This window comes from Callorhinus ursinus, unplaced genomic scaffold (genome assembly GCF_003265705.2).
Source record: "Callorhinus ursinus isolate GAN/ISIS: 27379988/994484 unplaced genomic scaffold, GSC_fseal_2.0 scaffold11, whole genome shotgun sequence".
NCBI lineage: Eukaryota > Metazoa > Chordata > Mammalia > Carnivora > Otariidae > Callorhinus > Callorhinus ursinus.
In genome coordinates, this window is record NW_027397073.1 from 55,708,965 (window position 1) to 55,733,401 (window position 24,437).

At 37.6% G+C, this 24,437-nt stretch overlaps 1 protein-coding gene across 7 annotated transcripts in view; it reads right to left on the minus strand.

The window, feature by feature from the left end:
- Window positions 1–24,437, minus strand: part of L3MBTL4 (L3MBTL histone methyl-lysine binding protein 4) — a 508,459-nt gene that overhangs the window by 286,712 nt on the left and 197,310 nt on the right. The gene's annotated exons all lie outside the window — the stretch shown is intronic.

Below are 24,437 nucleotides of genomic sequence, written 5' to 3' on the forward strand. Positions count from 1 at the left end.
AAGCAACTTGCTCAACAATATTTGTTGAAGAGACTATTCTTTCTCAGTTGAATGGTCTTGGCACCCTTGTTGAAAATCATTTGACCCTATATGTTAGTGTTTATTTCTAGGTTCTCTATTCCATTGGTCTGTATGTCTACATTTAAGCCATTATCACACTGTTTTAATAACTGTGGCTTTGTAATATGTTTATATATATATAATATGTTGAAATAAGAAACTGTGAGTCTTTCAACTCTACTCCTTTTCAAGACTCTTTTAGCTACTCAGAGTCCCTTGATATTTCACATAAATCTTAGGAGAGATTTTTTTTATTTCTGCAAAAAACATCTTTGGAATTTTGAGAGGGATGGCACTGAATTCATAGGTCGCCTTGGGTAATACAGACAACTTAATAATATTAAGTCTTCCAACCCATAAACATGAGATGTCTTTCCATTTATTTATGTCTTCTTCAATTTCCTTCAGCAGTGTTTTGTACTTTTCATTGTACAAGCCTTTCACCTCCTTGGTTAACTCCTAAGCATTTTATTCTTTTCAATGCCATTGTAAATGGACTTATTTTTAATATCTTTTTCAGATTGTTCATTGTTAGTGTGTAGAAATGTAATTGATTTTTGAGTCTTAATTTTGTATCCTGTTACTTTGCTAAATTCATTTATGAATTCTAAGAGGGGTATGTATGTGCGTGTGTGTGTGTAATCTTTAGGATTTTCTATATATAAGATTATATCATCATATCAGGAACAGAGATAATTTTGTTTCTTTGCTTCCAATTCAAATGCCTTTTATTACTTTTTCTTGCCTAATTATTCTGGCTAGGATTGTCAGTCCTATGTTGAAAAAATGGGGCAAAATCAGGCATCTTTGCTTTTTTCCTGATCTTAGAAGAGAAGCTTTCAGTCTTTCACTACTGACTATAATGTTTCCTGTGGGTTTTCCATATATGGCTTTTATTATATGGAGTTTGTTTCCTTCTGTTCCTGTTAAATGTTTTTTTTTTCCATGAAAGTGTGCTGAATCTTGTCACATGCTTTTTTATCAATTGAGATGATAATGTCAGCTTTTGTCCTTCATTCTGTTAATCTGGTATTATTGCATTGATCAATTTACATATGATGAATCATCCTTGCATTTCAGCAGTCAATCCCACTCGGTCATGGCATATAATCCTTTTAATATGATGCTGAATTCAGTTTCCTAGTATTTTGTTGAGAATTTTTGCATCAGGGTTCATAAGGGATCCTGCTCTGTAGTTGTCCTGTAGTGTCTTTTTTTTCTGGCTGTAACAGGGTAATACTGGGCTCATAAAATACTGGGCTCATAAAAAAGAGAAGGGTTGCCTCCTCTTCAATTTTTTTGGAAAAGTTTGAGAAGGAGTGGCATTAGTTATTCTTTAAAAGTTTGGTAGAATTCACTGGCAAAGCCATCAAGTCCAAGGCTTTTCTTTGTTGGGAGATTTCTGATTACTAATTCAAACTGTATATGAGTTATTTTATTTAAAATATTTTAAAATGTGATTTATTTCCTATTTTTATGTACCAGGACTTGTGGATAAATTGTGAACAAAACAAAAAAGTCCTTGGTAACACAACAGTCACTGAAAATTTGTGTATTTTGAGAGATCTGGGATCTTGTTCCATTTTTTTCTCTTTCATGTCTGAATTTTCTAATACTGTTGCTGGAAGGAAAAAACTTTACGGAGGGTAATCTGGAAATATTTATCAAATGCTTAAAAATTGTTTCTATCCTCTGTAATTCTACTTACAACAAGAAAGTAGTAACATACATAACTATTTCTTTAAAAGGATGTCTTCCATTGTTATTTAAGAATCAGAAGTTAATGTCCGATACAAAAGAAAAAAAAACAAAATAAACTGTGCTATTTATCATAACAGATAATTATGCAGTCATTAACAGCCAGGTTTTCAAAGACTATTTAAAGAAAAGAAAATATGGGACGCCTAGGTGGCTGTCATTAAGCGTCTGCCTTTGGCTCAGGTCATGATCCCAGGATCCTGGGATCGAGTCCCACATTGGGCTCCCTGCTCAGTGAGGAACCTGCTTCTCCCTCTCCCTCTACTACTCCCCCTGCTTGTGCTCTCTCTATCTCTATGACAAATAAATAAATAAAAATCTTTAAGAAAATAAAAAATAAAGAAAAGATATTTAAATTACATTTGCAAGTAAAGGGGGAAAAATTGCTACAAAAGCAATATGAACAATAAGATTACAATTCTAATTTTTAAATTACATATACAGTCAAATAAAAACACAAGATGGTTGAAAAAATAAAATAATAATGGTAAGCTCTATTGAATGATGAGATTAATATTTTAATTTATTCATTATTACATTCCATCTTTTACTCATTTCTTGCACTTTTATGAAAAGAAAAATATAACATTTATTTTAAATAAGTTTGACTTAGTAAGTTTGCTGCTTCACTTCACTGGTGATTATGTATAAGGATTCAATGGTAAAATAAACTTAGATTCATAAAGAGAATTGAGCTGACTGAACACTCTCTACAGAGGAGAGAATACTCTCTCTTTACAATATCTCTGTAGAATTGTGTAGGGATTTAACTTTCCATGGAAAGCCTTGGGGAAATGATGATATGATTTGCAATCCAATTAAAGAAGAGAGGCTCATGATATCATATGCTGCAGTGCCAGGATTACCCTTTGATGGAACTGTGGCAATGTCTTACGGGACCTCTGGTAGGGGAATGTCTACCTGAGGCATAGACACAATAACATAAAATGACATTTTGTATCAGATGGCCACAGAAAATTGTCCCACAGTTATTAAATATGCAAGTTTATTTTTTTCTATTTTCAGTGACTTTTTGCTATCACGTTAAAATGTATTTACTCTAGAACATAATATTTACAAGGAAAAAAAGAGCCTTGCAAGGTGAGGAACCAGATTTATTTCCCCAGCCCGTCAATTCAGAACCTTCCAGACCACAAGAAACCTCTGAATAAAGAGCTCATTTGCGACTTCTTATTCAGTCCCTTGCCAAATAGGGTAAGTAGAAATCCCAAAGAATCTTCTATCTTCCCAACCCCTGCTCCTTCTTTTCACATACAATGAAGCTCCCTAATGGTCTTCCTTTAATCTGGCCTACTATTGCCAAATAAATGCTTAAACATAGTTACATTGGGCAAGATGGCGGAGGAGTAGGAGACCTGGATTTCGTCTGGTCTCAGGAATTCACCTGAGTAGGGATCAAACCATTCTGAACACCTACGAACTCAAAAGGAGATCGAAGATAAGAAGAGTAACAACACTCTGAACAGAAAAGCGACCACTTTCTGGAAGGTAGGATGTGCGGAGAAGTGAATCCGAGGCGATATTCGGGAGGATAGACAGCGGGGGAGGGGGCCTCCGTCGGCTGCTTCTGACAAGTGATAGAGCCGCGGAGCTCAAAATCGGAACTTTTAGAAGTTGGCTCCGCTGAGGGACGTCGCTCCAGTGGCTAAGCGGGGGTGGAACCCTCGCGGGACAGTGTGGTCTCAGGACCCTCGGGGTCACAGAAAGACTGGGGGTGCCTAAGTGCGGCAGAGCTCCCAGGTATCGCAGCGGGGAAGCCGGCTGCAGAGACAGAGCCGAGGCGCAGGCTCGCAGCTCGGGGTTGCCATAAACCGTGATCCACGGCCCAGTCGGGCCACTGCTCCTCCAGCAGGGACCCAACAAGCGGCAGAGCCGGGGAGACTCCCCTTCTTCCACTGGGAGGAGCAGCGCAGAAGCGCACCGCAGGGATCTGCTGGGTTTGGAGACTCCACACGGGGTCGGGTGCCAGAGATAGAAACGCTCAGTCACAGGCCGGGTGAGCACGGAGTGTGGCCGGAGACCAGGGAGACGGGAGTGACTGCTTTTCTCTGGGGGCGCACTGAGGAGCGGGGCCCCGAGTTCTCAGCTCCTCCGGGAGGAGATTGGGAGGCCACCATTTTCACCCTGGTCCTCCAAAGCTGTACAGAGCTTGCGGGGAACAAAAGCTCCTGAGAGCAATCCGGAGCAGCTTGCTTAGCCGGGACTCACAAGGGCGGGGCAATTCCGCCTCCAGCAAAGACATATGGGAACCACGGCAACAGGCCCCTCCCCCAGAAGACCAGCACGAACAGCCAGCAAGTCAAGGCCAAGTTTACTGATCAAGGAGAACGGGAGAACTCCAGCGCTAGGGGAATACTGCACATAGAATTCATGGTTGTAATGTCCACAATAGCCAAACTGTGGAAAGAGCCAAGATGTCCAACGACAGATGAATGGATAAAGAAGATGTGGTATATATACACAATGGAATATTATGCAGCCATCAAAAGAAATGAGATCTTGCCATTTGCAACGACGTGGATGGAACTGGAGGGTGTTATGCTGAGTGAAATAAGTCAATCAGAGAAAGACATGTATCATATGACCTCACTGATATGAGGAATTCTTAATCTCAGGAACAAACTGAGGGTTGCTGGAGTGGTCGGGGGTGGGAGGGATGGGGTGGCTGGGTGACAGACATTGGGGAAGATATGTGATACGGTGAGCGCTGTGAATTGTGTAAGACTGTTGAATCACAGATCTGTACTTCTGAAACAAATAACGCAACATATTTTGAGAAAAAAAAAAAAAGAAGATAGCAGGAGAGGAAGAATGAAGGGGAGTAAGTCAGAGGGGGAGACGAACCAGGAGAGATGATGGACTCTGAAAAACAAACTGAGGTTTCTAGAGGGGAGGAGGGTAGGGGGATGGGGTAGCCTGGTGATGGGTATTAAAGAGGGCACATTCTGCATGGAGCACTGGGTGTTATGAACAAACAATGAATCATGGAACACTACACCAAAACAAATTATGTAATATATGGTGATTAACATAACAATAAAAAAATTTTAAAAAAAGAATTCATGGGTGTTTTACCATAATTCATTAGTTTTTCAAAGTTAATTTTTTTAACTGTTTTTTTTTAATTTTCTTTTTCCCGTTTTCAAACAACATCTTATCAATCCCTTTTTTTAAAAAAAACATTTTTCATTTTTCATTTGTAGAGTCATATTTTTATCCCTTCATAGTACATACCCTTATTTTTGGCATATATATATAAGTTGTTCTCTCTTTAAAATTTTGAGATACAACTTCTTCTAACAGATCAAAATATACCCTAAATCACTAGTGTATGGCATTGTTCTAGTCTCCTGCCTGATCACATTCTCTCCCTCTTTTTTCTTTTTTCTTTTTCTTTTTAAATCTTCTTCATTTTTAAAAACAACTTCTTATCAAGTCCTTTAATAAAATCTTTTATAATTTTCATCTTTACAATCATCTGCAATCCCCTCATTGTATCAACACTTATTTTGTAATATATAAGTCTTTCTTCCTTTTAAAATTTTAGCAGGCACTTTCTTCTAACAGACCAAAATATGCCCAAAAGCTAGTGTGTGGCACTGATCTATGCACTAGCCTGATCATATTTGATCATATTTTGTTTTTTTGTTTTGTTTTCTTCTGTTTTTGTTTTTATCTTTTTCTTTTTCCTTTTTTTTTTCTCTTCTTTCTTTCCCTTTCTTGTCCCCTGGTTTCAGGTCTTTCTGATTTGTATAGAGTATATTTGCTGGAGACGTTGTTAACCTGTTAGGATTGTGTTCTCTCATTCATCTGTTCTCCTCTGGACAAAATGACAAGACGAAAAAAATCACCTCAGCAAAAAGAACAAGACGTAGTACCGTCTGCCAGGGACCTACTCAATACTGACATTAGTACAATGTCATACCTAGAGTTCAGAATCATGACTTTAAAGATATTAGCAGGGCTTGAAAAAAGCGTGGAAGTTATTAGAGAAACCCTTTCTGGAGAAATAAAAGAACTAAAATCTAACCAAGTCGAAATCAAAAAGGCTATTAACGAGGTGAAATCAAAAATAGAGGCTCTAACTGCTAGGATAAATGAGGCAGAAGAGAGAATCAGTGATACAGAAGACCAAATGATGGAAAATAAAGAGGCTGAGAAAAAGAGAGAGAAACAACTACAGGATCGCGAGGGCAGAATTCGAGAGATAAGCGATACGATAAGACGAAACAACATTAGAATAATTGGGATCCCAGAAGAAGAAGAAAGAGAGAGAGGGGCAGAAGGTATATTGGAGCAAATTATAGCAGAGAACTTCCCTAATGTGAGGAAGGAAACAGGCATCAAAATCCAGGAGGCACAGAGAACCCCTCTCAAAATCACTAAAAATAGGTCAACACCCCGACATCTAATAGTAAAACTTACGAGTCTCAGAGACAAAGAGAAAATCCTGAAAGCAGCTCGGGAGAAGAGATATGTAACCTACAATGGTAGAAATATTAGATTGGCAACAGACCTATTCACAGAGACCTGGCAGGCCAGAACGGACAGGCAGGATATCTTCAGAGCACTAAGCAAGAAAAATATGCAGCCAAGAATATTATATCCAGCTAGGCTCCCATTGAAAATTGAAGGAGAGATAAAAAGCTTCCAGGACAAACAAAAACTAAAGGAATTTGCAAACACAAAACCAGCCCTACAAGAAATATTGAAAGGGGTCCTCTAAGCAAAGAGAGAGACTAAAAGCAGCATAGATCAGAAAGGAACAGAGACAATATACAGTAACAGTCACCTTACAGGCAATACAATGGCACTAAATTCATACTTTTCAATAGTTACCCTGAATGTAAATGGGCTAAATGCCCCAGGCAAAAGACACAGGCTATCAGATTGGGTTAAAAAACAAGACCGATCAATATGCTGTCTGCAAGAGACTCATTTTAGACCCAAAGACACCCCCACATTGAAAGTGAGGGGGTGGAAAACTATTTACCATGCTAATGGACACCAAAACAAAGCTGGGGTGGCAACCCTTATATCAGACAAATTAGATTTTAAAACAAAGACTGTAATAAGAGATGAAGAAGGACACTATATCCTACTTAAAGGATCTATCCAACAAGAAGATCTAACATTATAAATATCTATGCCCCTAACATGGGAGCAGCCAATTATATAAGGCAATTAATAACAAAAGCAAAGAAACACATTGACAACAGTACAATAATAGTGGGGGACTTTAACACTCCCCTGACTGAAATGCACAGATCATCTAAGCAAAACATCAACAAGGAAATAAAGACTTTAAATGACACACTGGACCAAATGGACTTTATAGACATATTCAGAACATTCGATCCCAAAGCAACAGAATACACATTCTTCTCTAGTGCCCATGGAACATTCTCCAGAATTGATCACATCCTAGGTCACAAATCAGGTCTCAACCGGTACCAAAAGTTTGGGATTATTCCCTGCATGTTTTCAGACCACAATGCTTTGAAACTAGAACTCAAGCACAAGAGGAAAGTCGAAAAGAACTCAAATACATGGAGGCTAAAGAGCATCCTACTAAAGAATGAATGGGTCAACCAGGAAATTAAAGAAGAATTAAAAAAATTCATGGAAACCAATGAAAATGAAAACACAACTGTTCAAAATCTTTGGGATCCAGCAAAGGCAGTCCTGAGAGGAAAGTATAGAGCAATACAAGCCTTTCTCAAGAAACAAGAAAGGTCTCAAATACACAAGCTAACCCTACAGCTAAAGGAGCTGGAGAAAGAACAGCAAATAAAGCCTAAACCCAGCAGGAGAAGAAAAATAATAAAGATCAGAGCAGAAATCAATGAACTAGAAACCAAAAGAACAGTAGAGCGGATCAACGAAACCAGGAGCTGGTTCTTTGAAAGAATTAACAAGATTGATAAACCAGTGGCCAGACTTATCAAAAAGAAAAGAGAAATGACCCAAATCAACAAAATCATGAATGAAAGAGGAGAGATCACAACCAACACCAAAGAAATACAAACAATTATAAGAACATATTATGAGCAACTCTATGCCAGCAAATTAGATAACCTGGAAGAAATGGATGCATTCCTAGAGATGTATCAACTACTGAAATTGAACCAGGAAGAAATAGAAAACCTGAACAGACCTATAACCACTAAGGAAATTGAAGCAGTCATCAAAAATCTCCCAACAACGAAAAGCCCAGGGCCAGATGGCTACCCAGGGGAATTCTATCAGACATTTAAAGAAGAATTAATTCCTATTCTCCTGAAACTGTTCCAAAAAATTGAAATGGAAGGAAAACTTCCAAACTCATTTTATGAGGCCACCATTACCTTGATCCCAAAACCAGACAAAGAACCCATCAAAAAGGAGAATTACAAACCAATATCCTTGATGACCATGGATGCAAAAACTCTCACCAAAACACTAGCCAATAGAATCCAACAGTATATTAAAAGGATTATTCACCATGACCAAGTGGGATTTATCCCTGGGCTGCAAGGCTGGTTCAACATCCACAAATCAATCAACGTGATACAATACATTAACAAAAGAAAGAACAAGAATCATATAATCCTCTCAATAGATGCAGAAAAAGCATTTGACAAAGTACAGCATCCTTTCTTGATCAAAACTCTTCAGAGTATAGGGATAGAGGGTACATACCTCAATATCGTAAAAGCCATCTATGAAAAACCTACAGCGAATATCATTCTCAATGGGGAAAAGCTGAGAGCTTTTCCCCTAAGGTCAGGAACGCGGCAGGGATGTCCACTCTCACCACTGCTATTCAACATAGTATTAGAAGTCCTAGCCACAGCAATCAGACAACAAAAAGAAATCAAAGGCATCCAAATCGGCCAAGAGGAAGTCAAACTCTCACTCTTTGCAGATGATACGATACTGTATGTGGAAAACCCAAAAGACTCCACCCCAAAACTGCTAGAACTCATACAGGAATTCAGTCAACTGGCAGGATATAAAATCAATGCACAGAAATCAATGGCATTCCTATACACCAAAAACAAGACACAAGAGAGGCAAATCAAGGAGTCGATCCCATTTACAATTGCACCCAAAATCATAAGATACCTAAGAATAAATTTAACCAAAGAGGCAAAGGATCTGTACTCAGAAAACTATAAAATACTCATGAAAGAAATTGAAGAAGACACAAAGAAATGGAAAAACGTTCCATGCTCATGGATTGGAAGAACAGACATTGTGAAGATGTCAGTGTTACCTAGAGCAATCTACACATTCAATGCAATCCCCATCAAAATACCATCCACCTTTTTCAAAGAAATGGAACAAACAATCCTAAAATTTGTATGGAACCAGAAGAGACCCCGAATAGCCAGAGGAATGTTGAAAAAGAAAAGCAAAGCTGGCAGCATCACAATTCCGGACTTCCAGCTCTATTACAAAGCTGTCATCATCAAGACAGTATGGTACTGGCACAAAAACAGACAAATCGATCAATGGAACAGAATCGAGAGCCCAGAAATGGACCCTCAACTCTATGGTCAACTCATCTTTGACAAAGCAGGAAAGAATGTCCAATGGAATAAAGACAGTCTCTTCGACAAATGGTGTTGGAAAAATTGGACAGCCACATGTAGAGGAATGAAACTGGACCATTTCCTTACACCACACACAAAAATAGACTCCAAATCGTTGAAAGACCTAAACGTGAGACTGGAGTCCATCATCATCCTAAAGGAGAACACAGGTAGCAACCTCTTCGACCTCAGCTGCAGCAACTTCTTCCTAGAAACATCGCCAAAGGCAAGGGAAGCAAGGGCAAAAATGAACTCTTGGGATTTCATCAAGATAAAAAGCTTTTGCCCAGCAAAAGAAACAATCCACAAAACCAAAAGACAACCGACAGAATGGGAGAAGATATTTGCAAATGACATATCAGATAAAGGGCTAGTATCCAAAATCTATAAAGAACTTATCAAACTCAACACCCAAAGAACAAATAATCCAATCAAGAAATGGGCAGAAGACATGAACAGACAGTTTTCCAAAGAAGACATCCAAATGGCCAACAGACACATGAAAAAGTGCTCAACATCGCTCGGCATCAGGGAAATCCAAATCAAAACCTCAATGAGATACCACCTCACACCAGTCAGAATGGCTAAAATTAACAAGTCAGGAAATGACAGATGTTGGCGGGGATGCGGAGAAAGGGGAACCCTCCTACACTGTTGGTGGGAATGCAAGCTTGTGCAACCCCTCTGGAAAACAGTATGGAGGTTCCCCAAACAGTTGAAAATAGAGCTACCATACGATCCAGCAATTGCACTACTGGGTATTTACCCCAAAGATACAAATGTAGGGATCCGAAGGGGTACGTGCACCCCAGTGTTTATAGTAGCAATGTCCACAATAGCCAAACTGTGGAAAGAGCCAAGATGTCCATCGACAGATGAATGGATAAAGAAGAAGTGGTATATGTACACAATGGAATATTATGCAGCCATCAAAAGGAATGAGATCTTGCCATTTGCTACAACGTGGATGGAACTGGAGGGTGTTATGCTGAGTGAAATAAGTCAATCAGAGAAAGACATGTGTCATATGACCTCACTGATATGAGGAATTCTTAATCTCAGGAAACAGACTGAGGGTTGCTGGAGTGGTGGGGAGGTGGGAGGGATTGGGTGGCTGGGTGATAGACACTGGGGAGGGTATGTGCTATGGTGAGCACTGTGAATTGTACAAGAGTGATGAATCACGGATCTGTACCTCTGCAACAAATAATGCAATATATGTTAAGAAAAAAAAAATAGAAGAGGGCGCCTGGGTGGCTCAGTTGGTTAAGCGACTGCCTTCGGCTCAGGTCATGATCCTGGAGTCCTGGGATCGAGTCCCACATCGGACTCCCTGCTCAGCGGGGAGTCTGCTTCTCCCTCTGACCCTCTTCCCTCTGGTGCTCTCTATCTCTCATTCTCTCTCTCTCAAATAAATAAATAAAGTCTTTAAAAAAAAAAAAGAAGAAGAAGATAGGAGGAGGGGAAGAATAAAGGGGAGTATGTCAGAGGGGGAGACGAACCATGAGAGAGGATGGACTCTGAAAAACAAACTGAGGGTTCTAGAGGGGAGGTGGGTGGGGGGATGGGTTAGCCTGGTGAGGGCTATCAAAGAGGGCACATTCTGCGTGGAGCACTGGGTGTTATTCACAAAGAATGAATCATGGAACACTACATCAAAAACTAATGATGTAATGTATGTTGATTAACATAACAATAAAAAATTATTTAAAAAATAATAAAAAACATAGTTACATTGAAGGTGTGATTACAAACTCCTCATTCTGGCTTTTTAAAGCCAGAAAATGGCCCCAACCTACCCAACCTACTAATTCTTTATTAATATTTCAAAACTGAAGTGGAACGCATACCAGAGTCCCATCCTCCAGACCTACCAGATAGTACTCCATGTTGTTTCAGCCACTAAGCTTGCAGTCATCTGTGACAGGGCAGGASACCATTATACCATTGTCTCCATGAAGCACGCACTTGTCTTTCTGACCAGGTGTTACTTTTTTGACTAATCTCCTTATTACCATCTATAACAGTTATTGTAAATTCAGTAGACTATCAGCTCCCAGGATCAAGAAAGGCTGCTCACCGTCCTTTCTACCCCAGCCTCCCTCACCGAGGTCCTGTATAATGAGAGTAACAGATGCACAAAAACAGAACAGGAACCCACAACTCCAGTTTCTGTACGTAAAAACTGAATACATAAGTAAGTCATGGGGCAGCATAAGTCAACTAATGAATGTAGAGGAAATAATGTAATTAGAAAATCATCATTTGTCAAGCATCATAATAATTACTAATTCATCTAATGAACATCAAAAGATGCTAAAAACTAGTGAAAGTTAGATGAAAAGTAGAATAATCATACAATCTCAAAGTTGTACGCTTCCCACAATTAGGTATTAATTGCAAAAGGAAAAAGAGTAATTTTGCAGTGGAGAAATGGCACACACCATTTCAATCAAGTGATCAAAGGTAACAATAGCAGGAAAAGGACACCACCACCTGAGCAGATGCATTGCTTCTGGAATATTCCTCCCCTGGTGCATAATCCATCTACTCCTGAGTTAACATCAGACACACCCAAAGTGAAAAGCCTGTGACAAAAAATAACTGGCCTGTACTCTTCGAAAGTGCCAAGTTCATAAAAGTCAAGGAAAGATGATGAACTGTTGCAGATTAAAGAACACTAAAGAGACAGGACAAGTAAACACAGGTGATCCTGGATGAAATCTGTACATGTGTGCTTCATAGAGGATATTACCAGGTGACTGGCAAAATTTTCATTTTGGCAACTTAATCTCAAATGGTTTGGCAGGGAGTTTAGTTTTGCTGTTGTGACTTCTGAATCTCTAAAATTATTTCCAACTTTCAATAAAGTAGAAACATTTACAAGGCCAATCACACATCATTCTGAGCCTAATATTCTAAATCACTTCTCACCTCCTGCCCCCTGCTTCCCCTTCCCTACCCTGCAGTCTAGCATATTACTCAGACACCCATAATTTGAAGTTTCCAGGAACTTCCTTTTTTACAGAAGTGCCTATCGTTCCTTCTGCCTAACATCCTCATCGACACCACTTCTCAGGTGAAAGTCTGCCTGCCCTCCGAAGACTAACACCAACACTGCTTCCATTGTTCCCCCGTGAAGATGTCCACACACAGAACTGGAGCTCACACTTCCCTCTCCTGCATCCCCGGTGCTCTGCTGAAAATGTCCCAAGCCCATGTGGAGGAGGGCTGCAAGCAGCATGGGGAAAAGACAACGGCGTTCGTGAAGTCTACTACCAGGGCCTGCCACCTAACCCCTTCACAGCACATGAAAGGTCGAGGACCAGTTATCTGACGCTCTCTGGACCTCAGGTCTTCCACTATGAAATTGAAATATCTGACAAAATCTTCACAAAATTGCCATGAAAACAAATAAATGTGTGAAGTCATATCGGGCAGTCAAGAAAAATGAGATCCAAAAATAAGATTCCACTTCACACTCGGTATGATGGCTATGAACAAGAACATAGAGACGAGTGTTAACAAGGATAGAGAGAAACCGAAGGCCTCACACATTCCCCAGGGGAAGGTAAAACTGTGCTAAAGAGTCTGGCAATTACTCAGTAAGTCAAAAGCAGAATTGCTAAATGACCCAGCAACTCCACTCCTAAGTATATACCCGAGAGAACTGGAAACATTCATGCAAAAACCCTCACACAATGTTCACAGCAGTATTATTCAAAGTAGCCAAAATGTGGTAACAACCCAAATGCCCATTAGCTGATAAATGGATACACAAATTGTGGCTTATCTACAATGAGATAATATCTGGAATTAAAAAGAAGTGATGTGCTGATCCATGCTACAACACGGATGAACTCTAACATCATTATGCTAAATGAAGAAGCCAGGCATGAAAGGCCACGTTACAGAATTCTACTTACATGAACTATTCAGAATAGGCACATCTATAAAGACAGAAGGTAGATTAATGGTTGCCAAGGGCTGAGGGGAATGGAGGGTTGGGGCATAATAGCTAAATTGTTCAGGATTTCTTTTTGAGGTAATGGAAACATTCTAAAATTAAATGCAGTGATGGTGGTTACACAACTCTGTAAACATGTTAAAAATAACCAAATTGTACACACTAAATGGATGAGTGGTATAGTGTGTGAATTCCATCTCAACTGTGGTTTACAGAAATAGATAGATCCCTTCCTTCATCATGTTTTATACTTATTTGGTTCTTCCCCTTCAGTAAGCACAGAAGTCACTATGGAGATGTTTGCTGAATTGAATCTGACTTTGGATTCAGAGTGTGCTTCAAATGTGAACAGCAGTCTGCATTTGGAGGGCACTCTATGCAGGACTGTCATCCTTCCCCAGGGGACGTGGTCCTGCTGTCAGGTAGAGGAGCCCGCACAGCCATCATCTTCCTGCAGGGCTTCCTGTCCCCCCGCCCAAATTAAGCAGGAGGATGGATGGTGTGGAGGCTCCTGTCGTGGACTGCACAACAGATTTTCACACAAGTAATCCTGCTGTTGAGAAAACAATCTTCACAATACTGTTTTGACCAGTGAACAAGCCACACCAAGCAACGTAGAGTATTAGGAATTTCATATACATTACAAAGCAATCAGTTACTTTAGCAATGCCATTCAAAAGAACTGAAAAAGCAAAAAATATAACTTTCCCCTGACAATCTATTTAATATTCTTTCATAGACAGCTCTAGTTTTTAACTGTACAGACTTGGCCATACCATGAACCCCTAGTACTATGCTACTAGGGGATTTTACTTCAACAAAAGAATGAGACTTGCCCCTCTTTATAAGGAGGTGACTCTTAACAGGACATTGCCTGCTCATCACCACGTGAAACTCAAGAGCTCACTATGAGACCCAACAAACCTTCTGGAAAGGAGCTTCTCTCCTTCAGATGCTAAAGGATCTGCCTAACAACTTTTTGTTATTTTGTAACTTCAGGTAAATTCCAGCATATTGCTACTTCTGAAGGAATAGAAGCCCATACTTTTTTAGTCCTCTGTAGAAAGATACTGAATAGAATATGTAACACCTTGTATTAAATTTGTATCAGTGAAAAGCACTTTTACATTTTAAAAACTGACCTTTTTTTCTCTTTCTCTCTCTGAAAAGGCTCTTTTATCTGGAATCTATGAGAATCTGAATATACACCAGGGGCAACTATACAGATCAGCACACACTGTTCTACTTTCAAGCACCCTAATCGTTCTCAGATGTGCAATTACACACACATGTAGAATCTATAACTAATATAGCAAATACATTTTCTTCTGACAACAATGTAATTACAGCCATAAAATAAAATTTAATGTAAAATTCTATAGCCATAAATGATGCTTAAAATATAAATTCACTTAAAGTAAAATAACTACAGCTAACAAGCTGTGGTGCTAAGTTGCTAACAGAAACAAATCATTCATACAGATATTAATTTCTTTTTATCTTTTACTATGTTCAAACTCTAAAACTATATACATAAATAAAAATACATATGACATCTAATATATTACATATATTTCCTGCCTCCTTGCCCCAGCCTTGTCACAGCAGAGGGAATATCTGAAGATCATGTGTGTTGGTTGATTTTTCTTTTAAAATCTCATGTTCAAATTCCCATTTGTGGACTATCTGAGTACACAGCAGTCTATTATCCTGTTTCAGGGCCCCCTCTACTATCCATTGTTTCAAACCTTTCCTCTCTTAATAGGGACCTAACATCTTTGGTCACTCATGTTTTCACACAAACCTACAGGCTAGCATAATCATAACCCATCATAAGCTTTAGGCAATTTCGTTTACTGCTAAGCTTTAACTGCCTTCACCCAATGTTTGCTCACTTTTCCTCTGCATATATTTTCATTACACTCCACTCTCTTGTTCATACTTTGATTTAATGGCTGGTCTACTTGAATTTTTATTTTACATATCACCACATCAAATGGGAAGCCTCCTGTGGTCCAGTGTGGTCCTGTGGCCATGAAGGGTCAACCCCCTCCAACACCATAAGAAGAAACCCCTTTATGACACAGTTGAGTCCCTCCTAAAGATAAACAATCATACTGTGGATGAACACCTTATATAACTAAGCATTGGACTCAAAGTTTATCCTGTTTTTCTTTAGCACTCTTAGCAGCCTTAGATACACTGTTGGGAATAAAAACATTTTAAAAGGGTACATGAAATTTATCCCAGGAATATAAGACTGGGTCAGTATATAAAAAGCAATAAATATAATAACACCATATTAATATAATAAATAACTACTTTTTCATTATAAAACAAACCAGGAACAGAAAGGAACTTCCTCAATCTGATGAAGGGCATCTACAAAAAAACAGCAGCAAACACCACACTTTATGTATAAAGACTGAGCATTCCCCTAAGATTAGGAACAAGAAGACGATGTCTCATCTTGCCACTACTATTGAACAAAGCACTAGAAGGTCTAGTCAGAGGATTTAAGGAAACAATAAAAGGCATCCAAAATGGAAAGAAAGAAGTAAAAATTTCACTAGAGAGGGCATAATTTTGCATAGAGAAAATCCTAAAGAATACACACACACACACACACACACACACACAATATTAGAGCTGATAAATCCAGCAAGGTTCAGAATATAAGATCACAGTACAAAAGTCAATTATATTTCCACACAACAGCAATGAATAATCTAAAGATGAAATTAAGGAAACAATTCCATTTACAATAGCATAAAAATGAAAAGACCAGGAAAAGACATGACAAGAAAACTAAATACCAATACCCCTTTTGAATATCAATACAAAAATCCTCAGCAAGACAGTAGCAAACTGAATTCAACAGCACATTTAAAGAATTATACACCATGAAACTATGGGGTGGAAAAACTCCCACATAATCATTTCAATAGATACAACAAAGGCATTAGACAAAAATCAATATCCTTTCATGATAAAAACAGTCAAAACTAAAAGTAAAGGGAACTTTCTTAACATGATACAGGGCATTTACTAAAAATCTACAAATAACATCATGCATAATGGTGACAGACAGATTTTTCTGGCCTAAGATTAGGAAAAAGACAAGAATGCCATTCACCACTATATTCAATGATGTACTGGAAGTCCTAGCCAGAACAATTAGACAAGAAACAAAATTAAAGGCATTCAAGTGGGAAATTTTAATCTTTTAGAATTTTGCTCCTTTGACAGAATACACAATTCTATGTAAGAAAATCCCATAGAATCCACACATTAAAAAAAAAACTAGTAGAGTTAATAAATTAATTCAGTAAAGTTGCAGAATATAAAATTAGCTGTGTTTCTCTATTCCAGAAATAAATAATTCCAAAGGGAGATAAATAAAACAATTTCATTTACAATACATTCCAAAATAATAAAATACGTAGGAATGAGTTCAACCAAGGATATAAAAAAGACTTATAGACAGAAAACTAAAACATATCACTGACAAATTATTAAAGACCTTAAAAAGTGGGGTGTCTGGGTGGCTTAGTCGGTTAAGTGTCTGCCATCGGCTCAGATCATGATCCTAGAGTCCTGGGATCAAGCCCAGCATTGGGCTCCCTGCTCAGTGGAAAGCCTGCTTCTCCCTCTGCAACTCACCCCACTCTTGCTCATTCTCTCTCTCTCAAATAAATAATATCTTAAAAAAAATACCTTAAAAAGTAAAAAGACATCCCATGTTCATGGATTGGAAAACTTAATACTATTGAGATGGCAATACTCCCTAAAGCCATCTATATTCAATGTAACACTTATCAAAATCCCAACAGTCATTTCTCCAGAAATGGGAAGTCCAATCCTCAAATTCATATAGAACTGCAAGGCACCACGTGCAGCCAAAAAAATCTTGAAAAATAAAAACAAAGTTGTAGGATTCACATTTCAGATTTCAAAACTAGCTACAAAACTATAGTGATCAAAAGAGTGTGGCACATCCTAGCTGATGCAATATTGTAAGAAAAGGAAATAGAAGGTATATTCATTGGGAATAAAAATATAAAACTTTGTTCACAGATGATATGATTGTTTGTGTAAATATCCAAAAACATAGACAAAAAACCTCCTGGAACCAATAAGCAATTATAGCAAGGTTGCAGGATACAAGGTAAATAGGTAAAAGCCAACTGCTTTTCTGTGTATCAGCAATGATCAAGTGAAATTTGAAATAAAAAACACCATTTACATTAGCACACAAAACAATGAAATAGGTATAAGATCTAACAAAATATGTACAAGGTCTAATGAGGAAAGCTATAAAAATCTGTGAAATAAATCAATGAACTAAATAAATGGAGAGATATTCCATGTTCATGGATAGGAAGACTCAATATTGTCAAGATGACAGTTCTTCTCAACTTAACCTATAGATTCAATGCAAGCCCAGTGAAAATCCCAGCAAGTTATTTTGTGAATATTGACAAGTATTCCAAGGTTTATATGGAGAAGTGAAAGATTCAGAAGAGCCACACAATATTAAAGTAGAACAAAGTTGAAGGACTAAAATTATACAACTTTAAGACTTACTATACAACTAGTATACTTGTATATAATCAAGACAGCATAGTATTGGCAAAAGAACAGACAAATAGCTCAATGGAACAGAACAGAGAGCCCAGAAATAGACCCACATAAGTATAGTCAACTGATCTTTGACAAAGGAGCAAAGGCAATACAATGGAGCAAAGACAGTCTTTTCAACAAATGGTGCTGGAACAACTGGACATCCACATGCAAAAAAAAAAAAAAAAATGAATTGGGCACCTGGGTGGCTCCGTTGGTTAAGCGACTGCCTTCAGCTCAGGTCATGATCCTGGAGTCCCGGGATCGAGTCCCACATCGGGCTCCCTGCTCAGCAGGGAGTCTGCTTCTCCCTCTGACCCTCTTTCCTCTCGTGCTCTCTATCTCTCATTTCTCTCTCTCAAATAAAAAATTAAATCTTTGGAAAAAAAGTTCTTAAAAAAATAATGAATCTAGACATAGATCTTATACCTTTCACAAAAGTTAACTCAAAATGGATCACAGATGGAAATGTGAAATGCAAAATAATAAAACTCCTAGAAGATAACAGGAGAAAACCTAAATGATCCTGAGTTTGGTCTTGATTTTTTTAACAGGACACCAAAGGCACAACCCATGAAATAAATAACTGATAAGATGGACTTCACTAAAATTAAATTTTTCAACTCTGCTAAAGACACTGTTAAGGGAAGGAAAAGACAAGTCACAGACTGGGAGAAAATATTTCAAAAGACACATATGATAAAAACTTGTTCAAAATATACAAAGAACTCTTAAAACTCAACAATAAGAAAACAAACAACCTGACTAAAAATGGGCTAAAAACCTTAACAGACATCTCACCAAAGGAGACTTACAGATGGCAAATATACATATGAAAAGATGCTCCACACATCATATGTCCTCAGAGAAATGCAAATTAAAAACAAGATACTACTACACACCTATTCAAATGGCTGAAATCCAAAACACCAAATGCTGGTGAGGATGTAGAGTAACAGGAATTCTCATATAATGCTGGTGTAAATGTAGTGTAACCATCACTTTGGAAGATAGTTTAGCAGGTTCTTATGAAACTAAACATCCTCTTACCACACCATTCAGCAATATCACTCTCTGTTATTTATCCAAGGAGTTGAAAACATGTCCACACAAAAATCTGCACATGGGTGTGTACAGTAGCTTTATTCATAATTGCCCAAACTTTGAAACAACGAAGATGTGTTTCAGTAGATGAATGGATAAATAATCTGAGAAACACCCAGACAATGGAATATTATTCAGCACTAAGAAGAAGTAAGCTACCAAGCCCTGAGGAGACATGGAGGAACCTCAAATGCATATTCCGAAGTGAAAGAAGCCAGTCTGAAAAGGCTACCTACTGTATGGTTCCAACTATATGACATTTCGGAAAAGGCAAAATGATAAAGACAGTAAAAAGATCAGTGGTTGCCAAGGGTTTGGGGGGTGAGAGAGAGGATGAGGCAGAACACAGAGGATTTTTAGGGCAATGAAAATATTCTGTATCATACCAAAATGATAGCTATTCATTATGCATTTGTCCAAACCCATAGAACACACAACACCAAGAGTGAATCCTAAACAAACTATCTACTCTTGGGTGATAATGATGTGTCAATGTAGGTTCATCAATTCTAACAGATGTACCACTGTGGTGGGCAATGGTGATACTGGAGGTTGGCTATGCATGTATGAAGGCAGAGGTACAAAAGATATCTCTGTACCTTCTCTCAACTTTTCTGTGAACTTACATTTTTCTAAAAAATAAAGTAAAAAAAAAAAAACAGGATAATATTGACATAAGGATAGTTTTATAGACCAATGGAGTAGAATGAAGAGTCCAGAAATGAACCTAAACATCTATGGCCAACTATGTTTCAACAATGGCGCCAAGACCATATGATAGGAAAATTGTTTCTTTAACAAATGGTACTGGTTAAACTGGATAACCAAATGCAAAAGAATGAAGCTGAACCACTACCTTACTTCATATACAAAAATTAAATCAATATGGATCAACAACTCAAATATAAAAGCTGAAACTATAAAATCCATAGAAAAAAACATAGGGGTAAATCCTCATGACCTCAAATTTGGCAATGGATTCCTAGATTTAATACCAAAGCACAAGCAACAAAAGAAAAAATAGATAAGGTGGACCATCAAAATTAAAACTATTTTACAGCAAAAAACATTATCAAGAATGTGAAAATACAATCTATAGAATAGGAGAAAACATTTGCAAATCACTTATACAATATGGGTTTCACATCCAGAATACAATGAAACACTGTCACAGGGGTGCCTAGGTGGCACAGTTGGATAGAAGTCTGGCTCTCAGTTTCAGCTCTGGTTGTGATCTCAGGGTCTTGGGATCGAGCCCCATGTCGAGTTCCATCCTCAACATGGAGTCTGCTTGAGACTCTCTCCTTCTCCCCCTGCCCGCCCCCCCCGCACAAGCATGCTCTTTCTTTCAAATGAATAAATCTTAAAAAAATCCTCACAATAATAAAAATAATATAGTAAATGGACAAAATATTTAAACAATATATAAATAATAAAAAGACAACCCAATTTTTTTAAATAGGCAAAGGATTTGAATAACTATTTCTTAAAAGATGCAAATAGCCAACAGCCACATGAGCTACACCACTGGTCATTAGGGAAATATAAATCAAAACCACAGTAAGATACCACTTCACACCCAGTAGGGTGGTTTTAATCAAGAAAACAGAAAATTACAAGTTGGCAAGGATGTTGAGAAATAATCATTGCCATATGGTGCTAGTGGGAATGTAAAATGGCACAGGTACTTCAGAAAACAGCTGTCAGTTCCTCAAAATGCCAAACACAGAATTATCATATGACTCAGCAATTCTCCTCCTGGGTATACACCAAAGAGAAGACAAGACACAGGTCCACACAGAAAACTACACACAAATGCTCACAATAGTATTAGTTATAATAGGAAAAAGCACAAATGTCCATACAAATGTCCATCAACAGATGAATAGCCAAACCAATCATAATATATGAATATACTGGAAAAGTATTCAATCATAAAAAGGAATGAATTACTGATACATGCTACAACTTGTATGAACCTTGACATTACACTAAGTGAAAGAAGTCAGACACTAGAGGTCATGTATTACAGGATTCTTTTTGTATATAACATGTATAATATATCAAGAATATGAAAATCCACAGAAAGCAGAGTAGAGGTTACCAGGGGATGGGAGACAAGGAGTGGGGAGTGTCTACTTAATAAGTACAGATGTTTTTATTGGGTGATGAAAGGTTTTGAAATTAGAGAGAGCTGGTGGTTGCATAACATTCTGAATACACTACCACTAAATTATACACTTTAAAATGGTTAACTCTATGTCATGTAAATTTCACTTCAACTAAAAAAGAAGAGAACACTTCGGAACAAATTTAATAAAGTGCAAGACTTGTAAACTAAAAACTGTAAGATATCATTGAAAGAAAGTTAAAGACCTACATAAGTGGAAAGATGTCCCATGTTCATGGACTGAAATTTGTAATATTTTTGAGATGGCTACCCCCAAAACTGATCTACAGACCAAGTCCCTATTAAAATCCCCATTGGCTTTTTTGGACAGAAATCGGCAAGCTGATTCTAGAATTCATAGGGACATATTTGCAAGTGACTCAAAACAGCCAAAACGATCTTGAAAAAGAACATAAAATAGAGTTAAAGAACTCACAATTTCACAATATTTACTACAAAGCTACAGTAATCAAGATGGTGCGGTGCTGGCATAGTAGGGCAGACATATAAAGGAATGGAATAGAATGGAGAATCTGGAAATAAACTCATCTGTCTATAATCAACTGTTTTTCAATAATTCTGCCAAGACCAATCAATGGGAAAGAAAAGTCTTTTATGACAAGTAACCATGGATTAGGCAGTGCTTTCTTAGACACCAAAAGTACAACAAAAGAAAAAACAGATAAATTGGGCTTCATCAAAATAAAAACTTTTGTACTTTAAAAGAAGCCATCAAGAAAGTGAAAACAATAGTGTCTAATATCCAAAGAACTCTTACAACTCAATAATAGAAGGACAAATAACCCAACTCAAAAATGGGCAAACAATGTGAACAGATATTTCTTGAAAGAAGATACATAAATGGCCAATAACCACAGGAAATGATGTTCAACGTCATTAGTCATTAGAGAAATGAAAGTTGAAAGCACAATGAGATCTAACTTCACACCCACCAAGATGGTTATAATCAAGAAGACAATAAATAACATGGTGAGGATGTGGAGAAACTGGAATTCTCATTCATTGTCAGTGGGAAGGTATACTGTACAGCTCCTTTGGAAAATAGTTTGTTAATTACTCAAACAGAGAATTACCTTATGACTTAGTGATTCTAGGCCTAGAATTATACCCAAAAGAAATGAAAACTTATCACTCAAAAACTTGTACATGAAAGCTTATAGCAGCTTTATTCATAATAGTCAAAAAGTGAAAACAAACCAAATGTCTGTCAACTAATGAATGCATAAGCAAAATGTGGCATATCCACAAACTAAAATAGTATTTGTAAACAAAAGGAATGATGTACTGAGACATGCTACAATATGAACTCTGAAAACATTATACTAAGTGAAAGAAGCCAAAACACAATAGGCCATATACTGTGTGATTCCATGTATGCCAAGTGTCCAGAATAGTCAAATCCACAGAGATATAAAATAGAGTAGTGGTTGCCTAGGCCTGAGAGGGAGGAGAGAATGAGGAGTGACTGAGTACAGGAGCATATTCTTTTGGGGGTGATGAAAATCTCTGGCAGTAGATAGAGATGATGGTTGTACCACCTTGTGAATATACTAAAACCACTGAAATACACACTGTAAGGGTGAAATTTATAATAAGTGAATTATATCTCAATAGAAAAAAAAGTAGGTAAAGAATTTACTGCAGAGAAACAGTATTATATGAATTGGAGCTTGGGGAGGGCAGTATTTTAGTATATAAAAACACTCCGTAATGTGTAAAAAATACTATCAAGTAGACGAGATTTAGAGGTAGGTTAACTGGAAGATTCTAATTCAGACATTATATACCAGGATGAAATCTCCTCAGATTTTTAAACCTACATTTTAGGGAAGAAAATATGACCCTGAAGTGAAGACTTTCTATCACTAAATTGGTCTTTGGCTACAACTCTTACTCAAATCTCGGCATCGTGACGATGTTTGTATACGCAATCAATTCTATGGGGAAAACCATAAATCTGGGTTGAGTTCCGTTGTTCCTTTACTGACTTTATGAACTAAATAGTCTCCTACACCATCAAGCAGAGCCTTAATTAAAGCCTTGGCCTTATCTGGGGTATGGGAGATTTGCCCCCTCGCTCCTCAGTTCATGTTAGTGATGGAAAGATTCTGGACATACAATTCTTAAAAAAGTGCCACACTATTTCCAGACTGACACAGCACCAGGAGACAAGGTGATGAACCAGTGGTTAACCACTGACTGTATCCATGAAGTGTAGTAAGAATAACCTGCAGGTAGCAGAGAAGTTTTTCCACTAGAGGAAAATGGGAAACAGAGTGTGCTGGACCTCCAGACACACCAATTCAAACCACATATTCTGAGATCTGACAAACATTTCACCTCATCTTGAAAAACATTATTCTAAAGTTAGCTTTAGCCAGTTTTATAGAAAAATAGCATAAACAACTCTAAATTTGCATATCAAAATCAAATTTGAGAAGATGTTATATATTTTATAAAAACTTTTCTAGATTAATTGGATAGTTTAAATAGGTTGTGTTTTTTTAAAGTTTGGTTTGATTTAGTTTATTGATTGTTTTAAATTTTTGAATTTTTTTTCACTGAACTCATAAATTTGATGACAAATCCTAATCATTTTTCTGTATTAAGGAAAAAAACATTAAAACATCAAATTTCCAGAATCATTCAAATCAAAACATTAAACATCTGCTCCATTCTAGAATGGCATGTTACATACTCTGTATTTTTTTTAAAGATTTATTTATTTATTTTTCAGAGAGAGCAGGAGCAGGAGAGGCAGATGGAAAGGGGCAGTGGGAGGGGAGAGGGAGAGAGAATCTCAAGCAGACTCCAAGCTGAGTACTGAACCCAACACGGGGCTTGATCCCAACACCCTGAGAACACGACCCGAGCCCAAACCAGGAGGTGGAACCCTCACAGATGCCCCCATACTCTACATTTCTTCCTGCACATTTTTTATTGAAAGAAATCGGTTTCTCCTAGAATACTTATTTTAAAAATGCTAAGCTTAAACAACCACTATATCTAATCAATTTTGAAATTAGAAAACATAAATTTGATACAGAAAGTTTCTAAATACTTAATATTTCTGTAATGAGAAAAAAATATAAATAACTAGAAAGAGTCCCTGCTGTGGTGTTTAGCAGAACCATCA